Source organism: Gopherus evgoodei, chromosome 17, assembly GCF_007399415.2.
Source record: "Gopherus evgoodei ecotype Sinaloan lineage chromosome 17, rGopEvg1_v1.p, whole genome shotgun sequence".
Classification (NCBI taxonomy): Eukaryota; Metazoa; Chordata; order Testudines; family Testudinidae; genus Gopherus; species Gopherus evgoodei.
In genome coordinates, this window is record NC_044338.1 from 5,228,426 (window position 1) to 5,251,337 (window position 22,912).

The 22,912-nt window shown below is 40.0% G+C and overlaps 1 protein-coding gene and 1 long non-coding RNA gene across 2 annotated transcripts in view; both read left to right on the forward strand.

Moving 5' to 3' along the window:
* Window positions 1-6,567, forward strand: part of GDPD1 (glycerophosphodiester phosphodiesterase domain containing 1) — a 35,292-nt gene extending 28,725 nt beyond the window's left edge. The window contains exons 11-13 of the transcript XR_003996891.1: window positions 1,301-1,377; window positions 5,452-5,518; window positions 6,148-6,567. The gene's annotated coding sequence lies outside the window, so the exon portion shown is untranslated. The remainder of the gene's footprint in view (window positions 1-1,300; window positions 1,378-5,451; window positions 5,519-6,147) is intronic.
* A 7,186-nt stretch (window positions 6,568-13,753) lies between these two features.
* LOC115636474 lies at window positions 13,754-22,189 on the forward strand. The gene is made up of 3 exons (XR_003996961.1): window positions 13,754-13,877; window positions 20,942-21,096; window positions 21,949-22,189. It is a non-coding gene; the product is annotated as an uncharacterized LOC115636474 (long non-coding RNA).
* The last annotated feature ends 723 nt before the right edge of the window (window positions 22,190-22,912 follow it).

Here is a 22,912-nt window from a genome sequence, read left to right on the forward strand (position 1 = left end):
GGGGAAAGCTCTAAGCTTTGTAAATGTAGCATTCATGGCTTTTAGACTTCTCAGCTATTTTCTCATAGCATGAGACTCAAATTTCCACATCCCAAGTTCTGCTTTAATTACTACACTTCTGAGTTCAATATAGAATAATAAAGTGAAATGATAGGAAATTTCATTTGTTAACAAAATGTACGTTCCATCATTTCAGGGCTTCTTCAGCCCTCTTGTGCCAATGGATTTCTTTTCAGGAGCTCAGCACACTCTGACTACTGAACTTCCCACATTTAAACGCCTGCAATGTTTGTAAATGACTGCAATGTTTGTAAATCGCCTGTGTCTTGATAATCCATAAATCTGTTGTTGGTTGTCTGAAATTTGTTGTCGCTGAGGATTAGTGGAGGTCAGTTCTGGAAAATATGCGTAATTCATTCACTTCTATTTACCTCCGCTAAGAGCCAAAGTTTGATTACCCTTAGCACACAGCGGACACCAGAAGGCATTGGCTGAATGATATTTTGAACTGCTGTTGCATAGTACTTGTAAGGCTGTGATATCCTGTTTATAACAAATCATTTACTGATCTAGCTAACTATACAAGAACACAGAAATGTTTGTTCTATTTAAAACATTGTTTTGAATACTCCAGAAATCAGTGTAGAGGTTTAAATGCCAGATTCTTGTAAAGAAGAATATGTGGTCAAGCCTTGCACTGTTGTCCAAGAGAATGTGCTGTGTATCAATCCCTTTGTCAGGGCAGAGGGAGGGGATGTTTTCAGGTACTTGTCATTCTAAACATTTGTTCATTGCGTTCTTTCTTATGACAGAGATATCTTATGTATAAAGGATACGGCAAAATACTCCATGCACTTTTAATTTGAAAACATTGTCACGTGCCTCTCCTTTTGCTGGTGCAGAACTATGAAGCAATGTCTTTAGTTCTTTTTAAAGATAGGTTAAGAATTATGAAATGACACATTAAAACATGTTTGCTCAAAAAGATCTTGTCTGAATAGTCATTCATTCTAATTTCCTTGCCTTTATTAAAGACTGATTTCTGGGATTATGTCACTATACTCTTGAAATGCAATGAACATCATGATCTAGTGCTGCTCCTTGTCTGTGTGAGGGTTGTTCAGATTGGGAGATGACTACTGTTGTGAACTTTGTAGAAATCCTTGGGGAAACTGCATTAGTTCCCTCGTATAGCGGTGATAGGTCTTGGAATAGGGCCAGTAATGCACCGTGTGCTCTTAATTGAAGGACCTGGGTTTAAGCATATTCTCTGAAGTGGCCTCTGCATGCTTGTATTCAGACAGATGAAGATGCAGTACAAGAGGTCACTGATGCTAACCAAACTGGGGAAAGTCCGGCTGCAGATATTGAACATGGGTAAGTAGTAATGTTTCACCCACTAAACACTGCCTTTATATGCTCATCTCACTGCCTGTTTTTATTCTCTTGGGACTTGTGCTTGACAGTGACTTCAAAACTCTGCTTCAGAATCCAGTTAGTGGTGCTTCATGAATGTTTAAAGAAAGCTCTTCTGCAGAAGAGGCAGCAGATGCTCCTAAAATGACAAACTTGTTTGAATCTTGGTTATTTAAAATTCTTCAGACACATATTGGCGGAAGGAGAGAGATGAATCTACAAATTGTAATAAACTCTTACAGTATTATCACAGGTATTAAACTTAATGTAGATGAGGTTGTGTGATTGTGTTAAGGCAAGAGAGGCCAAGTGTGAAGAGCCCTTGCATCTAACCACTAGGAGACATTCCAAAACTTAGAGTGCAAATGTGGCCCAGTTGGTGTGCCTTTTTTCAAATCACCATTATTTTTCCATGATGGAGGAACTGTTTGTGTGACAATTCTCTCTGGTTGTCTTGAACTGTAATATTGGTTAGCACCATCCACCCAAGGGTATTGAGCACCTTGCACAATTAGGGCTAGAACATACACACTCCCTGGCTCTAGGTTTGAAGAGTAGGGATTTAGAATTATCATAATCTACTTCGGTGAAGACTGCTGGCCTAATGCAGGAAGACATTAGATCGGAGTTTGAGTCTTCATCATAAACTCATTCAGATTTTGTAACCACACAGAACTGGCACATGATTTGCAAACAGAAAAAGTACCGAGGAAACAAACCATGTAATTGGGGAGGTTGAAGGTAGTGAGGGGCAGGGGGGAATTTTTACAGAAGGGAAGTAGTATGAAAACTATATTGGTCAGTTCTTAAGGTGGTCATAATCTGGGAGCAGCAGCTTTGGTAAAACTGCTTAAAGTGCACTCCTCAGCAGCAGAGCTAGATGTAATAAATAAATTGCCAGGTCTGTGACTCTCTCCTCCCCCGTCCCGCCTATTTAAGCACTGGTTTTGCTTTTGAGTATGTATCTAACAATTCATATGCAAGTTGGGATGATGTGAGGAATGCATCAGTGGCTACATATATTCTAAATGTTCCTAGTCTGTCCATCTCAAATAGGCTAAGTATAGCTTCTCTGACCTCCGCTGTGCTTCAGGTATACATGGAAGCAAAACAAATGGGTGCAGGACATGTTACAGAGGAACATAAGAATATCCGTATTGGCTTAGACCTGTGGTCCATCTACTTCAGTATTCTGTCTCCAACAGCAGCCATATAAAATTGATTTAGGCAGCAAGAGGCATTGGCATTTCCATTTGCCAAACTAGATTATGCCTTTTCATACAGAAGACTTCCCCCACATGCTAACTCAGACTATTCTGACATGTGCAAGCATTGCTCTGTAGTGTTGCACTGTGTAAGGTAGGTAAAACTGTTGTTTGGAATGTCACTGAGCAAGAGGAATAAGAGTGATAGTCTGAGACAATCACTGCCCCTAGACAAGAATCTAACCCATTAGCCCAATGGAATATGCCGGAAAGGGACTGTTTATCCAAGAAACTGAAATAGCATCCAGTATTAACTGTGAATTAAGCATTTGAACGTTAACCATGGTGGTAGCGCATATTAAGTGGGCTTAGTAAATGGCTACATTTGTGAACATATTGGACCTGAATCTGAGATGCACTGGGCATATGCAACTCCCATTTAAGTTTGGCTGGTGCTCAGCACTTTCAGCGTGAGACCTATTGTTTGTATAATAGCCCCTTTCTAAGCTCTTAGTAAATACATTGTTGTAGAAATTATGGGTTTTAGTTTTTAAACTACAGTAAGACATCACTTTGCCTCACCAGTGGCTATAAGAAATATTTGTTGATACCTTTTTTGTATAGAAATGTCATGCTGTGGCTGGTGGTTGATCTGGAGCAGTGACTGATAGATTTATCAGAATTAGGCCATAATTAAGGTCACACATTTGTAAAGTGACATGCAGTAACTTTACAGTTAGGCTTTCAAAACAAAACAGGATGATCTCATGTGTCATGGCTGTTTGAGCATCTGTTCTGACCTATTCATGTATATTTATTAGGCTCATTAAGCAGAACCATAGAATGTAGTAGTTTTGCAGATGTGGAGGATTTTGTATGTAACCTAAGGAAAAAATGCAATTTTCCCATTCTCTGTGCACATAAACTACTGTCTCTGAGGATTTGGGTACAACAGGCTGAAAACTAGAGAGGCTATTTGTAAAAGTGACACGACTCCCTTTAAAAAAAAATTGGCTTCATTTTAACTTTCTTTATTTAACATTTTCCATTTGACTTGCACTTAAATGAGAAGTTGAAGATAACTTGATAGTTTGAAACATGATCTTACAATGTAGCTTCTGTAAACTGCTTTTACTGTATCCTCTGCAGAGATACCTTTTTGTAACCTCTTTAGAATACTTGGTCAACTGCAACAGATTTCCCTACAGGTGATGAATACTTCTCACGCTAGTAATAAAGAACTGTTGAAAAATTATGATAAACATATTGATACTCTCAAAGATCTGCTCTTAAAGTATGAACCTACCAAGTAATAAGTTGAAATGATGCTTCTGATTACAGCTAACCCACTTTCAGGCACAATTTCAATAAAGAGATTCTATACATTTTCAGCATATTTGACCAAAGAAGGTCTTCATTGGAGCATGCTCATGACCATGCACTTTCTCCCAACTGGGGCAGCAGGTTGGTAGTTCTATAGGCCTCAAGAATTACAACTCCACCTGTTCTGCAGCGTGAAATCCTTTGAATAACACTTGAGCTGTGGATTTTAAGTTTTAAAGTCTTCCACTTCAGGTGAAATGTTAAGTTCTAGGACAGTATGGGTAGCTATCTGAGGGATCAAAGCATTCCATCGCTTTTATGTGGCGGCTGATGGGAAGGATATTTACCCAGTTTGAGGCAGCACTTTATTTCAATTTTATTTCTTGCTGGAAAATCTAACTGTGAAATTGCTGGGGGAGGAGAAACTGATGCACCACATATCTGGAGTGGAGATGGAGTGTATGGTCTTCCTAATGTTGAAACTTTGAGGTTGAATTTACCTTTTCAGAAGGGGTAACAAATCCCATATTTGTAACATAAACCTGCTCCTGAAAAGGCTAAAGAGTATTCTAAGAAGTTTTAGGCTATAGTACACACTTCCTTGTGTAATGCAATACAGCTTGGCCTGCAGCTATTTTTGTGCATTACCACACTATTCCCTTCTGTCAGCACCACTGTTGATTACAACCTATGGTACATAAAAAACATTTTGAAACCATTTCAGATGGAAAATGTTGTTACAAATGTATATTTGTGTACTTAAAGGTAGCATTTACTAAGATAGATATTGTGCTGCAGGGTGGTATCTGCTTATTTTCATGTAATGTCATGAGTTAACTTTTATAAAGTAATGATTGTGGTAGGCCATTTTTAAAGCAGGTTGGTGGTGTTTTTGTTTAAATTCCCCTGGAAAAGATGAATGATCAATCTCTGGCTAGCAGGAAAAGCTGTCTGACACTTGAATTTGGTAAAGTATAATTTATTCTAAAAAGCTGGTTTTGAGGAATAGCCAGTTTAATAGAAAATTAAGCCATTTACTGCTGTTCATGTATATATTGACATTTAAGAAGCTATAGTTTCAGTGGTCCTATATTTAAAATATTTTCTCTGTTTTATTTTCCAGTTGAAGTAGTTCTTAAACTGCCAGGAAAAAGAGTGTCAGATGAAGTCTTACTAAAATATGAATAAACCTTTCAGTTTTATACTGAGTTGTGATGCTTTCCATTCCCAAGAACACCTACTTACCACTTTGGGACAGAGATATCTTAATTCCCAGGCATTAAGCTAATATCACTTCTAATTATGGCTTTCTTTGCCTCTGTATCAGTGAAATGTTCAGGGACACCAGAAACAGCGGCACTGGAGATATCTGTTATAAATAATTTGCAATAGGTTAATGTTCAAGGCTACTACAGATAAGTTGAAGCAATAAAATGGTTGTGTGTAGCATTTGGTAATGAGCAACTTAAATAATTTGGTTACTTTTTACTCTATTATTATTTTACAGTACCCAAGGGTGTTCTGGACACGTGACAATAGAAAGGAAACTGATTCTTGACCTGAAGAACTTGTAGGTTAGTTTTGGACAAAATACAATAAAAAGGTGTTTAAAATAAAAAGGTACAGAGGAGTTGAGGGAAGAAGGACAGAGCTGCATCTGTAATATTATATGTTGAACAAAGTCTAGTGCTGTAGTTGGAAAAATGACCATATAACAATGGCACCTTCTTAGGGTATGTCTGCACTTTGATTGGGACATGTAATTCCCAGTTTGAGGAAACATACTTGTGCTAGCTCTGATCAAGCTAGCATGCTAAAAATAGTGTAGCCACAAGGCCATGAGCAACAGGAGGGGCTTGCCACCCCAAGTATGTACTCATCCAAGACACTTGGCACATACTTGGATGTGTTAGGCAGTGTTACTCTATTGATTTTTCCCATTAAGGTCTTGTATATGTAACAAAATCATACTAGTTTAATTTAAATTATTTTAGAAACCAATTTAGTTAAAACAGTCTAACCCCTGGTCTACGCAAGCTAAATGGATGACACTCCTTCCCTGAAATAAGCGTGTCAGCACAAAGGGATTGCACTAATTGAACTACATTGGTTTCTAAACAGATGTAGTTAAATTGGACAATAGTCTCATGTAGACAAGGAAGCCTCATAGCCCTCCTTTGAGAGACGTTTTCTCTTTTTGCAGATAGGAAAACCTGAGACAAGAAAGATTAAGCAACTGCCTAAAGCCGCACAGCAAACTGGTATCCGAGTCAGAAGTAATCCTTGGGGGTCTCTGGCTTCCAGAGAGTGCTCAGTCCACTGTACCACATTGTTTTGAGACATAGTTCTCTATATAGTTGTGGAAAAATGAACTGGTTTGTATTCTATAGAATGGAAAAGGTAGCAAGACAAAGTCTTCGAACAGCCTACCCTCCCAAAAAAGTCAATACTCTTTGTTCTGTACTTGAAAAAATCAACCTGTTTACAAATCTTCAATGAAACTCACTCTTTTGCTGATCTTTGAGGCACTGGTTCTCAGAACTAGTTCAAGGCATCTGCACACTCAAGTGCTGATATGGTGAATGACATACAAGACTCTCCATCTTATCCTCCCTAGCAGGGTTCAAACATGGTTCTGCAATATGACTGTAGCCTGCTTTAAAAGCTATAAACAGTACTATTGTGTGCGCTTGGATTCTTATAAAGTTAACTCCTTTTTTAATTAAAAACATATGGATATGGAATAAGACGTTGCATTCTACTAACATCCCAAGGGCCACAGAACTCCAGGTAAGTGGAGAATGAATTTGTGTACATAGGCCACATTTTAACTATAGGGTACAAAATGTTTGATGTTAATACAACTTACTAAGATGGGGGAAGGGAAAGGAGAATATAGCCCTTAATTGGCCAGCAGTGTTCAAATGAAAAACAAAACAAAACTGATAGATGAAAAAAACATGCATCTTTTTTAAATGTGGAAAGAGAGAGACTAACATTCAAGGAGGGATAGTTAGCTATCCTAGGGGCCCCTCATAATAAAGCAGGAAATTGCCTACCAACCTGAGACATGACATTGACATCTGACAAAACGTGGTTGATGCATGAGCATAGATGAGGCTTGATGAATAGACACCTCTAATATAACGGGCCTACACTATAGAGAGCTTTAAGAACTAGCAAATGGCAGTGTAACATCTACCCACCACTGTATTGACAGAAAACAGCAAAAGGCAGGTTTGTAATCTCAGTTGCTCAAATCCACTAGCAAATATACTGCATTCCAAACAAGTTGTGAGTGAGTGAGAAATCCTGTAAAGAGGGAATTACAATGGCCAGCTTTGTGGTCCTAAGAGGATGTTTTACTGCTACAAGGTCCGAAAGGATCACTAAAGGAGCAATTTGTGTGAATTGTGCACCTGAAAAAATATATGAATAACCTGCAACATATAGAGACTTTTTACCTCTACCAGGAGTCCTGAATGCCAGCTCTAACCATTGGACACAGCATCCTAGTTGATCCTGTAAGAAGACTGTGTTCTATCAGAGACATCTTAAGTTAATTTAAATACGTTTATCTCCAATATGCAAACACCTCAGTAATTTATTTTACATTTAAAAAATCTGGTACACTAGTGCATTTGATTGGCTGTAGGTGAATAATTTTTCTGAACTGCTTTAGGACTAATCTACAAACAATTTTTTTGCACCACTATAGATTTTGTTTCACTGATGCAACCAAAATAGATCTAGCTACACTGGTGAGCACCCCTAACATAAATGCACTTAAACTATTTAAACTTAATTTGGTAATTTAATGAGTTAAACTACATCAGTGTAAACTCTTTTTAAACCTATCTAAGTACAGCTACATTAAAGTATAACTAAACTATCTTTAACTAGATTTAAGTGAAAGATGCAAGTTTTCTAATTTAGATAACCACCAATATCCAAAAGTAAGGCTTATCAGTTTGTAGCCTAGAACTAACTGGGCATTACCAGCCTGTACTATCTGATAATAAGAGGGAAAACATGTCCTAACCAAACAGCTGCAGACTTCCCTGGCTTTATTCTCATTTTATCAAGATAAAGAAATTTGAGATCTATTGAAGGAATGGATGACTTTTAGACTACATGTTCCATCAAAAAATATATAAATGGCATTTTGATTAGATATAGCTCAATAATACATGTTTTAGCTATCACTGCATTATACTACAAATGCATTCTGCTAGCAGTCTGCCCCCAAGTGGAGCCTGGGTTTTTATCTACTTGTCCTTGCCCAACTTGCCACAGGAGGTCACCAGAGCCCTTTTACTGTTTTCGTACATCTTTTACGTATAGCTCCAAGCTTCTGCATGTGAGCTGATTCTGGGGAGATGATGCAGAAACTGCAATGCAGGGATAGAAGATGTTCCTCCAAGTTTCAGATCCTAATCTTTATGCTTTGCCAACTTTCCATGGCCACTTAAGCTGGACGATGGTTTTAATGTGATTGACCGCAGTTGTTCTAGTTCTTAATTGTAAAAGGCAGAATACTGCTACACAAAATAAGAAGTAAAACGCTTAAAGGGGAAACCATGGAGGTTCTTAGTATCAAACAATCCAATAACTTCTCATTCTTCTAAAAGTTTTAAATTATGTTGTGGAACCAAAAATGGTGATGCTATGACTGGGAAGGAGGAGGGGAGGGGGACTTTTAACTTATAAAGCACCTTTCATTTGATTATCTTAATGTGATTTTAAAAAGGTTGCGCCTTACAGTGCCTCTGAGAAAGATAGTATTATCATCCACACTTTTTCCAGATGAGAAAATTGAGGCAAAGGCCAGTTAAATGATTTGCCTCCATTGTCACATTACAAATCAGTTACAAATACAATCCAGGAGTCCTGAGAAACTGTGATGTTAAGCAGTTCTCTAGGCAAAGTCCTGCTCTTAATTCTAATGCATCATTAAGGAATTCAGAAACAATAAGGTTTCCCACAATAGTTTCCTTTTCCCTTCTGTCTCTGCAGCAACAGTGAAGTGGGAAAGATTATCCTCAGAATCTCCTTTCCTGACATCAGTAAGTGATGCTTTGTCAACAAGGAAAGCTTTTTAGTCTGCACTGGCTATATCAGTTTCAGATCCACTCAGAATAGAGAGGAAAAGAAAAAATGTTTGCCACATTTTCAGGCTCCTAAGAGAGAATCTGCAAATAATGGGCCATTAAGTATTGTTAGGCTGTCTCAAACTGAAAGAGACACTGTCAGGTAGGTCAGACCCAAAATTCTGGTTTTCTTTAAAGAACATAATTTTTCCACAACCTATCAGTGAGAATGTATTCATGACATTTAAAAATAATAAGTAAAAATTGTTGTTTTGCCTGATTTGCAACCCAAACTTTGTAGCACAGACCCAGAATCTGAAAGTGACTAAAACAAAATGAACCTGACTGGTCGATTTTCATTGTCCAAGATGGGTGAAATTCCAAAAGTAGAACAGCATTAATGATAAAAATGAAATTACATTTGACAAATTTTTCAGTTTTAATAATCACAGCTGGCGGCAGGTCACCCAGAGAATTTTGTGTTTTGAATATATGGGAACCAGCTCTTCCTTTACTTTAAACTCTGTGCATTAAACCCATTTATTTTTATAGCAGCAAAGAATCCTGTGGCACCTTATAGACTAACACGTTTTGGAGCATGAGCTTTCGTGGCTGAATACCCACTTCAGCAGATGCATGACACCCACGAAAGCTCATGCTCCAAAATGTCTGTTAGTCTATAAGGTGCCACAGGATTCTTTGCTGCTTTTAAAGATCCAGACTAACACGGCTACCCCTCTGCTAATTGATTTTAATGGCACTGTTCTGGATTCACACCAGTGTAATTCATATTAAACACTATTCCAGCCCCACCTTTATTACAACACTGAGCTTCTCAAGATACACCTTGCTTATTCTTTTTGCCCTACTGACAAACATATTTTCTGAGGCGCAGACTCCATCAATTCTGGTGTGTAACTCGCTGACACCTTAAATAAATAAATAAATCTAATATAATGGCCTCTGTTACAAACTAGCCTCTTTTAATGATGTGTCAGTTTAAATTCTCTTTGGCAATTTCAACTCTGAATGTTTTGTAGTTACTCATTTAGGAGACATTGGTGATTTAAAATTCAGACAGATGCTCTTACTACTTCCTGCACATTAGCACTGGCTAGCTCTGTTGTCACTTGTGGTGCACTTAACACTAATCTGTTTACAGTAAATTGCACTGAAAGTCAAATATTTTTGTTTTTTTCTCTTGCTGCTGAATTTTAAGATGTCAGAAGTTACTACTTCTTTTTTTTGTTGAAGTCAGCTTTTCCCCAAAGAGAGTCACACTCATGGCAGACCAGCCACAGGCCTGCCTTAGGACCGAACATGACTATATCCCTTTTAATCTGCAATATGCTGTTTTGTTGCAAGTGTGTCAGAATAAGTCACTGCTAACAAGTGTAAGATTTGAGTCTTTTTATTAATTTATTTGTTTAACAAACAGGATATTTAAATCATACTTTGTAGCAATAGCCACAACCTAGAGAAATGCCTTCTTGAGAAATTCATGTTACAGAATCTCTCTGTTAGCTAGCATAATAACCCTCTTTCACAGTGGTGCTGGGGTGTGTGTGTTAATATTTCACTGTTGTGAAACGCAGCTGTCTGAGAAGAACCCAAGGTAACTTTACTAACTCTAACCAAGGGGAGTACAGTATGCAAACTAACTTAGTTATTTCCTTCATGGTTTCTGTTGTTTAACCTGTATTATCCTCTGTGGAGCTAATGCATGGAATAAAGGATCATATATGTCAAGGCTAATATCAGATGGTTGCTTCAATGCTACTTGGAGTCCAAGCCATGGAATCACCTGAAATATTTTTATGAACTGTCTTTAAGACAATAGTACAGAATATATCTGTAAAATGATAAGCACTAAATTAAACCTAAAAAAAAATACATTCCAATTTAATACATCTACTTAGTAACTTGATCCATTTGCTGTATAAGAGAAGGGCTCATACTACACTGTCATTGTTGTATCCAGTGCTGTATCTTCTATCGGCATTCCAAAAGTGTCCTATCCATAAGCTTTCTTTAACGGAAGTTGCATGAAAAATATGTGGTGCAGGGAGCATTATTCTGATGACACAACTTGTTTTTAAGTTATAGATAGGTCCTACCTTTTTAACTCATAACAGTGCTTTGCATGGATTTTATTTAATTTTTGCCCTGGCACTTTTTTCTGGTTTAGACACTTGTGGATTTCTATTAAAAAAAAAAAAAAAAACGGACCTCTCCCCCTCTCCCTCAGGGACATGCCATCTTGTGCTGTGATCTTGCAAGATCTCAAGCAAAGTCAGATTGGGCCTGTTCAGTGCTTGGGAGCAAGATTGCCAAGGAACACCTTCAGGAAATGGTTGGTGGTAAGTAGGAGCAATGTGCTACTGGAGATTTGTCTTTCAGATTAAATGTAAACCCAAAATCCTGACTGTAGATGGTAATTTACAATCCAATGGCACTTTTCATAGAAGTTGAGTTGTTAACTGGTGTCCTTGACAAACTTCAGATAAATATATTGTCTACCCAAATTCCCTTTGTAATTTTAAATGTTCCTTTCACTTCCTGCCTTAAATTATGTTGTTGTGTTGCTTTGTATCTATTTAGGCAGCTGCTTCATTTAACCTCAGAGGTGAAGGTTAAACTGAACTTGGTGTAAAGTACTTCTATAAATGTAAGATCATTATTACTGATGTTGACTAATTGCTTCAGTATTTAAAAACTGAATATTGTATACTAGAAAGTGACTTTATAACTATCCATTGTAGTAATTCTTCAGGGTTTGACTGTAAATCCTTTGCAGAGCCCTAAATTTTCAAAAGGGATCAGTGATTTTGGGTGCCTCAATTCTGGGAGATCCAAATTGAGGGATTTTAAAGGGGCCTGATTTTCAGAAAGTGTTGATTTTCTGCTTTCTAGAAAATCAGAAACCTTTAAATTGTTTCAAGTTCAGCAGTCAAAAATTGTGGCAGACAAAATCCCTATTGAAATCCTGGCCATAATTTTTTTGGGATAGATTTTTTCAAAGGCGCCTGAGAGAGTTAGGTGCCCAAATCCCATTGAAATTCAAGGGAAAACACTGAATGCCACATCCTGGTCAGCATTGGTGTGTATATACTGTGTACCTACACTGTCTTCATCTGCATATACACAACATATTTAATCCCTGGTCAGTGTTACCAATTATTGTTGTCGCCAAAATATTATGGAGATGATGAACAATAGACAATGTAGTTACTAAGGTACTCTGCAGTTATCAGCCTTTCATGTAATAATACACTGGAAAGTGTCACCCCTTAACTTTCCCAACCTTTAGTACTTTCAAAAAATAAATCTCCTAAAATCTTTGGTGAGACCAGGCACCCAGGACAAGGGACTTGCTTCTCCAGCTTGGAAAGAGAAGCACTAGAGTAAAGATGTCCCAAAAATGCAAGCAAGCTTCACATTGGAGGTCAAGAGAGATTTTAATATAAATTCAGGCATACGTGGACTTTTTAATATAAATTAAAATAACACATTTAAAAATTCAGTGACTAGCATCATTTTGCAGTGGAACTGCTACCCATGTTTTTCCTATTTAGGTTGAAAAGTTGGAGGAAACTTTCTAACCACAAGGGAGATTGGCAGGTGGAATATTTTCTCCCAGGGAATTGCTGGATGCCTTATCCCTTGGGTTAGGAGAGTATGACTATATGGCTAAAATTTAGGTATTGGAACCTCACTTCCTGGCTCGGCAATACATTTGCTGTGTGACTTACATTCTCAATGCTTCTGTTACCCCATCTATGTAATAGGGATAATTATGTTTAGCCATCTTTGGAAAGTGCTTAGAATTTATATGGCACTTTTCATCCACAAACTGCAAATTGTTGTTGTTGTTGCTGTTGTAGTATTACCGGTAAAGGGTCTTTTGAGACTCTCTGAAGGAAGGTGCAATAGCAGTGCAAAGGATGGTTATTAAAACTACTTTGGATAAAAACCTGATGCATATGCTTTAGAGAACAGCCTGATGGTGATGCGCTGAATCTTCCAGTTTGCAGGGTGGCATAATCCTAGATGAAAAGAGATTTGCTCAATACAGCCTTGGCATCAATCTACCACCCACTCAAGAATTAGACCATAGTGCCAAATAGACATGATTACACAGTATGAAACTTAGTCCGTAGCAGGTTCTTCATGGCATCTCTACCACAGAGGTCCCTCGCTCTGTCCCTTATGTTTTGTTTTTCTTCTCATGGGCCTGCCTACCTTAACAATGTCCCCAAGGAACTCCGATGCTGAGCAGGGCAGGCTGCTCTTCTAAACCTGCTGGGAGATCCTTTCCAGTCCCTAGTCCTATAGCTTTGGTTGGGAGGAAGAGGGGCAGTGCAATATTTCCTTGTCTCAGGAAATGCTGTGATGCACCGTGCAAGCAGCTGCCCCTTGCCAAATGATGCTGCTGCTCCTGCAGCCCTATAGCTTTAAGAAAAAACGCAGCTGTTTGTTATCCTCCCTCCCAGATCTCATGCTTGCAGGGCCAGCGTCTTTCCCATTGGCTGTCTGCTCTCCAGCTGTTGTCTGCTCCCTGCAACCTACTACTCCAGGACGGTGCGGGGGCGGGGAGACTGGCCTGTCCCTGCTGCTTGATTGGTCTTTCAAAAAAGGGTTGGGCTTGGCCCCAACCAATCGTCTGGATGTTGCTATGTGCTAGTTGGTGAGCATAGGCACAGCCAGATAGCAGTCAGAGCTAGCAGGTTCGGCTGAGCAGCTATAAGGGGGCGGGAGCTGCCTGGAGAGGAGGCTCCTGGTCCGCTCCAGCCGCCCCGCTCCGTCTGCACTGGGGACGCTCAGAGGTGCTGCGGTGGGGCTGGTAAGTGCCTGGGGGCGCTGGGGGGAGCGCATCAGGGTTCTGCGTCAGAGAAAGGGGGGAGTAGGAAGGCTGGGGGAGGGGACAGAAGCGGCGCGGGGGCACTGGGACAGCGAACTGCTGCGGACGCTCTGAAAATCTGTCACCTAACCACAGAAACCTGGGCAACAAAAATATGGGCTCCTCGGACGGTGTGCATTGGGGGGGATGTCGGGGCAAGGAGCGCCCTCTGCCCAAGGCTAGATCTGTGCCCAGAGGCCGAGGCACCTTAGGCGGGGGCAGGGAGGGTGGGTCGTGACAGACCTAGCTGCTGCAACTGGAAAATGTAGCATTGGGTTCTCTCCCTTCACTTTAATCAGATGCTGTTTGTCCCCTGGAATGAGGGGCTCCAGGTAAAAGCATCTCTGTAGGAGCGTATTGCACTGATTTTTGGGGGGGAGGGGGGTGGAGAAGGGAGACGTCTTGTATCCGTTCAGAATTCATCCCCTCTTTGTAATTTGGAGGAGAGGTAGCCCTCTACATCCTTCTTTCTCAAGGGATCCCAGATTTGGAAACTGCACCTTCCCCATTCTGAGCCACCCTCTCACAAGTGCTCCTATCAAACACCTTCTGCCTGCTACACTTCGCTGGGGGGGTTGATGTCAGGCAATCCATGCTCTGCAAAGCAGGGGCCCCTGGAGTGATATGGGAGTGTGAAGATAACAGGCATAAGAGCTTGAAAGGGGCAGAAAGTGCACAAATTAGCTTGCCTGTTTAAAACGCTGTTAGGGTGGCGGTGTCTTTGCCTTTTCTTTCTTCTGATGATTTAATTTTAGGAAAATCCACGTGTCTGAATCTGAATCAGTTACAGGAGTTGCTGTTGTGTATATGTGGAGGTCAGATACTGATGATAGGTTGATATAAGTACTTAGGCGGGGAGAGTAGTTCTGAATTAAGCTGATGGCTGTACCAATTGAATGCATAGCATAAGGCTGGGGAATCAGAAATCCTGAAGCTCATTCAAGCTAAGCCTGAAATGGAGAAATGATTTTTATTTATTTATTTTTTTTATTCTTTTTTTTGGCAGGGGGAAGTAAGGGACGTGATTCCAGAGGCAGAGATGGTAGCTCCTCTTAGGAGGGTTCTAGACTAGGGCTATCCACCCTGCATGGCTGCCAGGACAGCCAAGAGGGTGAGCTGCTGTCCAGCTCTAAATGCCATGTGACTGGGTCTATTTATTAACACTGCCAGTGGGCCCCTGGAAACTGGACCTTTCCCAGCTCAGGCTGGGGGCAGCAGTTCTGTCTGCTTTGGAGGAGATGAAATCACTGCCTTGTTTGTGGTGCAAAGGAGAAATCATGAGGCAGGAGGAACAGCATGGGGAGAGGGGACTGTCATCTCCACACACGCAGTTTTGTGCACTGGGGAGGTAGTTCTCTATGGCTTGCTGCACAGCATCTCCTAAAACCAACACCCTCAGGTAACTGGGATCAATGGCACAGTCCCTGCCACAGATATCACCCTGTTGAGGTGTGGAGCAGATTTCCCCCACACTCCAAAGTGTCTTGATGGGGGTCCTGGGGCATCAGAGCTAGGGCTCCCCTGCCGTGTGGTGCTCTGCACAAGCTTCAGTTTTTGATCCAGCAAGACACAGGGGTTTGAGATTTTAGGAGAAGCTGTGAACCAAACTGTGCATCCATAATACAGTATGGGATTGAAACTGTTGCATTTATGTTTGTTTGGAGCCACAAAGGATTTCAAATGTTCTAGATTAAAAGATGGTATTGCAGGACGGAGGTTAGAAAAGCAGATTAGAGCTAAAACCAAAAATCTAGCACTTATGTTTGTGTGTTTGCCCTTTGTCCTCAAGTACAGAAAGCATATTTAGTGTTCGCATCCAGTGGAGAGTAGGTAAATGGGGAGTGGTGGTGGTGGTAATATCACTAGTCTCCTACTATTGCACTCTTCAGTCACCTGGCAGTTTCTCCAAATGGTAACTTTCTGCCAGTGCATTTTCATGATTATTGTATTTAACATTTATGTTGCAGTTATGCCTAGAGGCCTCAAACAGGTTGCATCCTGACTGTACTAGACACCCTGCAAACAGTAGATACCAAGGAACTAATTATCTGAAAGAGGAGTCCACTTATAAGGGGCATCTTAATTTCCCATGCATAACAGAAGACCCCTATTTACTTGGCATAGGGTTTTAGTGGGATTAGCAGGGCCATGATCTCCGACTTCCATAATATAAGTGTTTAGCAACCAAGATATTTGGAAGTAAGTGCAGAGGAGGCTCCTTTTCCATTCCCATTGGATTAGCTAAAGCATTCCTGTCCCAACAGACAGACCAATAAAGCAGACCTCTAAGTAGCTGGGAAGACCAGGTTAAGCTCTGGGGACACCAGGCAGGAAATAAAGGTAGTGTTTCACTTCTCTTCCTCAGGGAAGATGCCTTGGACACTAGAGTGTAATTCTGTACTATTTTTGGTTTGTTAGGGCTCACTTCCAAGGGCTAGACTTCAACTACAGGGTGTCAAAATCTGAGTAGCAGTGGCAGAACTAGATGTGTAGTTGAATTGCCTCTTGGATACTTTGAGTCTACAGTTTTGTGTCATGGAGTTTCTAGTGTTTGTGTGTGGTGGGAATAAGGGGGACGGAACTCAGATGGTGGGTCTCTTGTTGACAAAGGCAGCATCACTATCTGTAAACCTACATTCTCTCAAATGTGTTGCGTCTCACTGAATAACTGAGTACATGGTACTAAAAGTATTTAATTAAGTTCACTTGTCACACGGATGAAGATCCTGGCAAGCATTTTGGAAAGTGGAGGCTATTCCATAACCCTCTTCTGGTTCTCAACAAGAGTTGGGGAAGAGGAAAAAGCCACTCCTCCCTTTCTATTGCACTGGGCACTGCTTTCCATCATACTCATCGACGCTTTTCCGGTCACAAAGGAAGTGGTAGAAAACCCATCTGCAGTGAAGAGATGGCTGCATTGGACATCAGTCACCATGTAAACCACCCATGTGGCCTAGAAGATGAATACCAGGCCTTGATTACTTGAGTTTAAGCAAGATTTCCATTAGCTGTCAGCAGTGAGGCTCTGTAGGCTTTATCTAGGCCAATGAGGTTATGGCTAGGGTTATGGGCTCACCCATTGCTCAAAAGCAGAATCAAGATGTCCTTTAAATTATTTTCTTCCTCACATTGGAGGCCTGCAGATTTGTCCCTTCAGATTTCCCTTTTTTTCCAAGACACAATCACAAAAGATCCCACAATCCAAAGGCTCAGGGTGAAAGTTACCTCTTCCTTCCAAAATCCTCTCTTGCTCAAGTTTGAAGAAACTGGAGCACAAAGATGAGATTCTTCTGGCTTTCTTGCATTCATAAGGCCTTTTGACCTCTTTGGGCCAGAGGCTCAGCTGGTGTAAATCCACATGTCTCCATTGACGTCAGTGGCGCTACAATGACTTTTTCACCAGTTGAGGGTCTGGCACCCTCTGTCTCGCTAGTGGAATTAAAACTGCAGTCTGCTCTCCTGGGGTGGGGAGAAGTTTCCCTGGTGAACTGCTAGATATGGCATCTGGGTCTGAAGACATCTGATGTCCTGGTCCTAGGTCATGCTTACTATTGCACCCCCTCAGTCCCTGCCCTTTTTCATCGTGGGATGAGTGAGTCTGGCAACTTTGTTCTCATCTCTCTGCAGCGTCTTACTTGCCTTTGGGTTCTACACTTGGTGGAGCATGACTCATAGCCCATGATATCGGCCTCACAATATATCTACCTGCCTAGTCCAGGCTTTTTGCTTTGAGACTGTTCTCCCAATGTCACTATCAGTCAGTCTAGTTTGAGAGCTTTTTCACTTGTTGGTGCTATATATAGGCTTCTTCCTGAAACTGGGGGTGACTTCACTTCAGGAAGTTCAAGTGTCACCAGACTGGCTATGCCACTTACAACTGCAGGAAATACCATAATTAATAATACTTAGCCCTCCCACATCTTGCACACAACAATCCTGAGGCACTTCACAAACATTAATTATGTCTTATTGCATTACTGTGATGTAGGTAAATAATATTATCCCCATTGACTCATGAATAAACTAATGCACAAAGCAATGATTTGTCCAAAGCCATGTAGCAAAAGTCACTGGTCCTGGCCTCCAGTCTCCTTTTGTAACTGAACTACTCTCTGTCCCAATGATGGTCTTCGTATAAAATGTCCAGTTTTGTGATAGCAGCACTTGGAGAAGCAGGTCAGCAACGCTTCCCAAAAATATGTGCAGTTTTTTTATTCTCTTGTGCTGCAATATTAATTCTATAGGTACAGCTATTCCTGTCAAACCAAACAGAGATTATTGAAAATACAGAAGGTAAGGATGTCTGCTTTTGCCCTTCAAAGAAGTTTTTACCAGCTGTATACAGTGGGGATAATTCTTATTTACGTCAGAGGGGTGTTTGTGAGACTTAATCTGTTAATGCTCTTCAGTTAAAGGATTTCTATAGGCGTGGAAAAGTATATATGCTGTTGGATTATTATGCTGGTGTTCAAACCGTTCCTTAATGTGAACACTCCCTTTGTCTTAATGAAAAGTTTTTTTTCTCTCAGCTGTCGCCTGAGAGTACAATTTTCAGCAAACATCTTATCTTATTAAAGATGCAGCTTACAAAACATTAACAGATATGAGATTAGTTCAGTAAGTTTTTACTAAATGTAAGATTGACTAGTTTGTCCTGGTAATGTCCAAATATTCCAATTTAGGAGGCAGATGACTTACTAGATAGAATAATGTGGTTTCTTGAAGTGCTATAGTATGCCAACAAAATAATTAACATAATCAAGGCTCTATATTAATGTGTAAATTGCTCTGTTAAAATAAATGCACATTTGAGTGAATGGTTTAACACAGATAGTACACCTCTACCTCAATATAACGCGACCCGATATAACACGAATTCGGATATAAAGCAGTGCTCCGGGGGGGTGGGGCTGCACACTCGGGCGGATCAAAGCAAGTTTGATATAATGCAGTTTCATCTATAACAGGATAAGATTTTTTTTGGCTCCGGAGGACAGCATTATATTGGGGTAGAGGTGTAGTATCAAACAAGGATGCATTGTCACGTCTCCTGTTTGATATTGCTATTAATGTATTATGAGAGAAAAGTGTAGATGGATACAAAACAGGTATTGTCTGGCTTAACAGTACTCAACAAGATGTAGATTTTGTTGATGTAGATCTTCTAAGCAACAGCTCAACAAACGTGCAAGCCAAGACCAAAAGACTATCCACCATTGTTTAAAAAAATAAAGACAGGGTGAATAATTAGTTATGAAAAAAACTAATCTAATGAAAACTCCAGCACTCCCAACTCAAGCTTTATGTAAGAAGGCATACAGAGCTGAGTCAATTCACATACTTTGGCAGCAACATGCAAGCCAATGGGATATTCAGAAGGAAATAATTTCAAGAATTGGCAAAGTGGCAGCTTAAACAAGATTGATCATCAGAAATCTACAATGCAAAGACCAAACTACATACCTTCAACTCAATGTTATTTCTACCATAATCTATAGATGTGAAAGCTGGAAATCCACTAAAGGTACAGATGGACATCTAAATGTCTTTGAAAGCAAATGCCTCAGAAAATACTAGATATTCAATGGAATGAATTTTTAATAAATGCTAAGATTCATCAGTGTTCAACAACTCCTTATCTCTAAAGTTATCGAGAAAAGAAGATGGAACTATCTGGGATGTGTGTTTAAGAATGAAGCCACAGTATGTGCCATGGCAGGCAAGCCATTGGGTAGCTGGAGGAACACGCAAAAGGGGGATGATCAAAAGAATCCCTCCATCAAACAGTACTTAGAGAGGAGAAACTTATGGGACTGCAAAGAGTGGTCCAGGATAGACAGGGATAGTGGAGCGGCATTTATGCCCTAAACAAAATGTATTGCCATGGGAAGGATTCACATTCAGATAACAGAGTAATGTAAGGAACACAGAAGCAGCATAACAGGGTAAGAGCATTTGAAATGTGAGTGTATTTCACTATTAAAAGGGAAAGAAAAATTGAGGCTACAAATAAAAAATGTTTTCTATGTCTGCAGTAAATGGTCAGTTGTATTGAATGGGAAGAACCCTTCCTTGGTGTCCTTATTCAAGTCCTAACCTAGATTGTAAGATCTTTCAGGTAGGGCCTGTGTCTTTGTTCACTGTTTCAAAGGCCATTTACACCCTATGATGCTACATTATTTTAAATAATAACTTGAGAATGTTACCATGTCCTGATACTGTGACTCCTATTTTAATTACAGGTTTGACGTGTAGTTTACCTCGTATAGGAATATAGCTGAGGGATGAGGAATTGCATCTTACTACTATACCTTTTGGGTGATTGCTTACTATCTCACTTTAGTCTACTGAAGTTTGTTAAGTTTAGCCAGTTCAGGTTAGGGCTAGCATCACATTACACAAATTGTTAGGCTGTAAGTAAGTGTGTGTGTGTGTATTCTTCCTGCAGTTCTTATTTATTTATAGCCCAAGCAGGTTTTGCTGGTTAGGAGCAAAAGCAAATGATTTGTTTCAAATCCCTTTTCCTTGCCAGCCATGCACCTTCTCTACATGTTCACTTTTCTCCTGCAGTTTGGCAGTCCACACTGTTGTCTGTCTTAACTGGTTATTGAATTCTAGACTCAGCTGTAATGGAACTGACATGAAAAGCAAAGGTGGGCGCCCTGCTGCTACAATGCTTGCTCTCCCTGCCATACGTTAGCAGTAGCACTGACTTCTTTGCATTGCAAAGTTGCTGCTGTCTGACAGGTCCTCAAAGACTGTGAAGAAGAGATTTAGCTGTTCATTGGCCTTTCGTTAAAGGTATGGGTCTTGCGCCTTTGCTCGCATGAATAAGGCTGCAGAATGAGGTGCCAGGAAGACAACTAGGTTTCAGGCCAGTCTTGTAAGTGACATTGAAAACAGAAGTCATGTGTCCTTTGTATTGAGCTCAACTTGCAAAAGGGGAGTTAAAGGTAACCAAAGTAACTGTATGTGTTTTTTTTGTTGTTGTTTTTTTTTCAATTCAGTGGCCACGTGAAAATCAAACTGGATATTTTTTTTAAACAGTGCATGAGTTCTAGAATACAGAGAGGCAGGGAAGGATGGGCTTGTGATTAAGGCACTGGACTGGGAGATGGGGGTTCAGCGGCTGCTGCTCTGCAGACTTCCTGTGTGATGGAGGGTAAGTCACTTTATCTCTCTGTGCCTTAGGTTCCCCATATATAAAATGGGGGATAACACTGTCACATAAAAATGTTTTGAAGATAAAATAATGTTTGAGGCATTCAGGTGCTACACTGATTAGAGGCCATATAAGCACCTAGTTTTTTAAATTAAGAGGTTACCTCAAAATTTGGTTGCTGAGTGATGGAAGAACACCTTAAGTAGGTTAGGTCTAAAATATAGATCTTGTTAAATATCTGTACAAAGCCACATATATAAAAAATACATACACGCACTGTGAATAATAAAGTATACATCCATAGGGATAATTAATAATTTATTAACACTGATAATCATTTATCAGTTGTTATAGAATCCAAAGGTTTGTTTTAACCATCTGTAACACCTGCTCAAGGGGTTTTAAAATTCAACCAAAAATTACACCACCTTCTCATGTCTGTAACATGCATATAATGTATATTATTTCTTTATAACTACTTATAAATGTTCCCTCAATATAAATTATGAATTGTATTGAAATATTTTTTTTATGTAGAGAATGCCCTAACCCCAACCCAAAGGTTGTGCTAACACTTGAGAATCTGAAAGTGAAATGGAGTGAAATTGTCTATAAACAAAAGGGAAACTGACTATCTGTTATCTTCCAAACTGGTCGAAATGTAGAAAGTAAAGCAGCTACATAAATTGATGGAAAAATAAATATTAGATTTGAATCAATTATTTGTTTTAACAATCTAAGGAGTTAATAACTGAAGTAATAACTATAAAAACAAACCAATATTTCTAATGTCAGTATCCCCTTAAATGCCCATCTCAGGTTTTAAATACAGCTTCTAAACTGTCTTCACAGAAGTCTTCTCCTTAGAGAGGATCTGAATGGTTGGAGCATGCGCTGAGTCTTGTTTTGATGGGAAGACTTGTAATACATCACAGAGTGGCATACTGCTGTGTAAAAGATACTTACTTTAAAACATGATTAATATAATTGCAATGACTGATTTAGTATTGATGGCTCTTCAACAGAATAATAAACTCTTCTGCTTTTCTGGATAATCTGGCTATGATATATGGAGTGTGGCAGGTGCAGCACACTTGGCATTTTGCCTTTCCCTGATTCACTAGTCTTTAGTTGTTGCTTTCCAAAGCCTTTTATAGTACCATCTAGTGGTTGCTGAGCAAAGCTTGCAATTTCTATAAATAATCATGTGTATTTATATGGCACTTCTGATCAGGGGATCTTGAAGTTTACCAAGGGGGGTGGTAATATCCCCCTTATACAGATGGGAGAACTGAGGCTGGGAGAAGTGAAATGGCTTGGTAAGGTGCATCCAGAGAATTAAATCGGATGCAGTTGTCTCAAGCAGGGGAGGGGCCTGAGGCTTAATCTGCTGCATGTTTTGACTTTATCATTTGTGTTGAGGTTGTGCCCTTGAAGCTGAGGAGAGGGGAGATGAACAGAAGAAAATGCGAACAACCCTTGCTGCCAGTCTGTCATGATTTCCATTGTTAGTGTTCCCTGTCTCTTTGGGCCAGAAGGCCCAGGAATGCCATACGGAGCTTACACACTGCCCCTAAGGAAGTGCATGTCCACCTCACATAGCAGTGATTACTCTGTTTGATTAAGAAACATTATTGACAGGCTGCATGGAATGTCCCATCATCTGGTGTTTAACTGGAATCTTGGTGGATGCATTTCAGAGCTATGAGGGTGAAGGAATTAAAGGGTTTGTTGTCTCTGCCTCGATCCTCTTTAAACCCCTTTTCTGGATTCCCCTGGCGGTTCCTGTCTGAATTGGAGCTAATTACCCTTGATT